Source organism: Salvia hispanica, chromosome 6 (genome assembly GCF_029641045.1).
Source record: "Salvia hispanica isolate PSC_SH4W2 chromosome 6, Shi_PSC_v1, whole genome shotgun sequence".
In the NCBI taxonomy this organism is placed as follows: Eukaryota; Viridiplantae; Streptophyta; class Magnoliopsida; order Lamiales; family Lamiaceae; genus Salvia; species Salvia hispanica.
In genome coordinates this window covers 28617052-28620699 of record NC_142697.1, presented here as the reverse complement: position 1 = coordinate 28620699, position 3648 = coordinate 28617052, and the positions used below count along the sequence as shown (strand labels likewise).

Genomic DNA, 3648 nt, shown 5'->3' with positions numbered 1-3648 from the left:
ATGGCAACAATCACTCTTCCAAGGTCCATCGTGATCAAATCCAAAGCTTACCGCGATAAAGGCTATGCTTACTTCAAGGCAGACGGCGCCACCGTACTTATCAGAGGAGACGACATATTCAGCACGCTCGTCAAGATTGAGTCGGAGATGGCAACAATCAACGACAAATGCATCAACCTACGATTCGGTTACTTCAACAGATACTGGCAGCAGAGCGGAAACAGCAACTTCATCGTTGCTGAATCCGACCAGCCACAGGAGGACGTCACAAAGCCCTCCTGCACCTTGTTCGAGCCCGTCAAGGTTGATGATAACGGCGTCTTCTACTTTACCCACGTCCAGAGCGGAAGGCGCGTGTTGGTAGATAGCCTGACCATGGGCTTCTACGTCGATGAAAAGGCCGGAGATGATGAGAAAGCCTATCTAACTTTTGTGGATTGGACCACATTAGTTAAACTGCCTCCCAACATATCATTAAAAGTGGATAACGGAAAGTATCTGAGAACGCGGTCGCCAATTCTGGAGTTCGTATCTGAAGATCGTAACAAACAAGATTCGAGCTTTGTAGTGGAACTGCAGCCGGACGGACATGTCAAAATCGGGCAGGGGCAGGCTTTATCGACTAGATCTTACTGGGGCGTAAGCATACTCCCTGCTGATTTTGGATTGGTCACATTCTTCCTAAGGAGATCGCTGCTGCATCATATATGTTTTGGCCGATTAAAATCGATGAAACTTCAATCGCCTTTCGCAGTCAGTACATCCAGAATTTCTGCTGCCGTCGCGAGAGAAATCCTATTTCAGGCGAGTTGGAGAATTTTCTAAGAGCGTCAGCTAACAGTATCACGAAAGAAGCAATAATGGAAGTGCAGGAATCGTTGTTGTCGAGAAAGATCTACAACGTGAGGTACCAGATGGAGTATGCTCAGATTTTCAACGAGGCGCCTTTCGTGGCAGGCTCTACCTCGCTCAGTAACCCGAACGAGGGGGTGGCTACTGTCCAGGCCTCAATTACATATACAGATGAAAAATCCTACTCTTTTACTCGAAGCTTATCGTTGACCAGGGGAGTCAGCAGCACCATCGAAGTTGGTGTGCCCATCATTACAAGCACTTCAATTACGGTGAGTTATGAGATAAATGGGTCGTTCGAGTGGGGTGAAACCATGACAACCTCAACGTCGGTTACAGCTACCGGGATAGTTCCCGTGCCTGGGAAGAGTATGGTTATTGTGGATTACGTTGGAACAAGAGGCATCTGCAATATTCCTTACTCTTACACTCAGCAAGACACGAGTTCCATCGATGGAAAAATTGTTAATACGATTCTTTATGATGGTATCTACAGTGGCGTCAGTTATTACAACTTCAGCTTCAATGTCAGAGAGATTAAGTCACTCTGATCATCCATAACCTTTGTTGCTCTTGTTGTCGTTTTTGTTTGTGTGCTTTGTTTCAGTTACTTTTTTCAACTTTGGGTTGCCTTTTGTTGTTGGTGTGCTACTAATTCCAGATACATTTATGTGTCTGATGATGTACTTATAAAATAAATATGGATGTATCAATCATTGTGTTTGATTTGAATTATGGATGTTTCAATTAAGAACTCTGTCTCTCTTCAATAATCCCTTTATTAAGATTTATAAAGAACTTGTTACGGACTCAATTCCCACATCGGTTGTGAGAACAACTGGTATGGGGTATATAGACTAAATGAGCTTTTTCCCCTAACAAACTAGTCTTTTGGGCTGAGTTCTCCTGTTTGGTGCCGACTCGGAGTTGTGGCTGGGCAAAGAATCCGCCGTGACCAACGAGAACTCGGAGTGGTGGCCTAGCAAAGAACCGTCCATGACGGACCTTGGCTTTTAAAGGAGGGTCGAATGTTACAGACTCAATGACCAACAAGGACGTTGACCCTTAAAAGAGGGTCGAATATTACAGACTCAATTTCCACGCTAGACTAGTCTTTTGGGTTGAGTTCTTTTGTTTGATCCTTATCAGTACTGGGCTGAGTTCTTCTGTTTGGTCCTGAAGCGTTTCGTCGGACTGAGTTCTTCTGTTTGGTCCTTATCAAAACTCCAAATGCATTCTAATGCTATGGGGAAAATTGAGGTGTTTCTTTGAATTTCGTCGAACAGTTGGGGGGAACCCCGGTCCAAGAGCAAACAAAATATCAACCGATTTGTCGATGATTTTCTTGGAAGATTCAACCTTTTGTATCCAAAGCATTGATTGAAACATAAGGAATCCAAAAAATACACGTAATTAATTGGATTAACTAGAATTCAGCCGAAATTCGAAACGATATTTGTTTCAAACAATATTTAGAAAATTTTACCGAATTCCTTGAATGATCCAAATAGCCGAGGGAGAACGACGAAGAAACACATATGTAATTCAACTAAAGCGAAAATCATGTAGGCACTTCATCAAACATTTTAATGGTAATGTCTATCCTTCAAATTCAAAAACTCGCACAGCATTTTACCGAACAAGAGACGGCCAGAATCCAAAACAGTAACATGCCCCATATTTTCGATCAAGCAACATGGAAAAAAAAACAAAACTTTCACATCAAACGAATTATCAATTCGTCAATATATGTTGAAATATGATTGATAAAGAAAGCCAAAGCATTCGATGAATTCGAAGAAGGGTAGGCTTACGGGTCATGGGCTAAACCGAATTCAATCAATTCAATTGGGATTGAGCAAGTAACCCAAAAATTATATTCAGCCCAGCCCAATTACAACGAAATGGCCATTTAAAAGAGGTTTTCTCCACTCGACTAGTTTTATTTAATTCAGTATTTTTATTTATTCAGTTTTTTTTTTCTACTATTCCATTTTTAAGTTGTATTACTTCCTAAAAAGTTTTGTTTGCCTTATTACATTTTAATTTGCTAGTCCCAAATATTTCAAATTATAATATTTTACAAGTGCATTACACTTTTCAAAATTCCAGTGTGTACGTTGCATAGAAGAAATATATATAAACTAATCATTCGATGATGGCTACTTACCACACGCAATTCATGGGAAAACGGTTAGTGCCAATGTTTTATATTGTTAATCCATGTGAATATAACAGTAGATATTGATTATATCTACCATAGAATTTCTCTCTTAAATAAATTATCTGGTCCTATGCAACAAATTTAACAAAGAGCTCCACAATGTTAACTATATATACCCTCAAGTTGATCTATAATTAGACTCATCACATTTCCAAAATATCACAACATAACTTCAAGCGACAATTCGGAAGAGAGGAGGACGGAGGGAGATATTACAAGTCAATAGACACTGGTGATACTTGAATATTAATATATTATTTAAAGAATAGTACAATAAATAGTACTCCCTCCGTTCCCTTTTAAAGAATTTTTTAAAATATTTTGAAAAATATGGATACCCGTAAAATTTACAGTCAATAGACACTAGTGATACTTGAATATAAATATATTACTTTATTATAAAAGAATATATTAAAATATTTTATTTAAATTTTAAGTACTACTAAATTGATGGAACTGCCCTTCAAGGCATTGAGGGTATCCGGAAATAACTTGAAAATAGTAAAAAGTATTTCGATTGATATTAATCGTAGTTGATAGATCTCAAATGATATTTTCAAAGTTTATAAACC

General features: G+C 38.8%; 1 pseudogene; it reads left to right on the top strand.

Moving 5' to 3' along the window:
• Positions 1 to 1403, top strand: LOC125209332 (uncharacterized; annotated as a pseudogene).
• The last annotated feature ends 2245 nt before the right edge of the window (positions 1404 to 3648 follow it).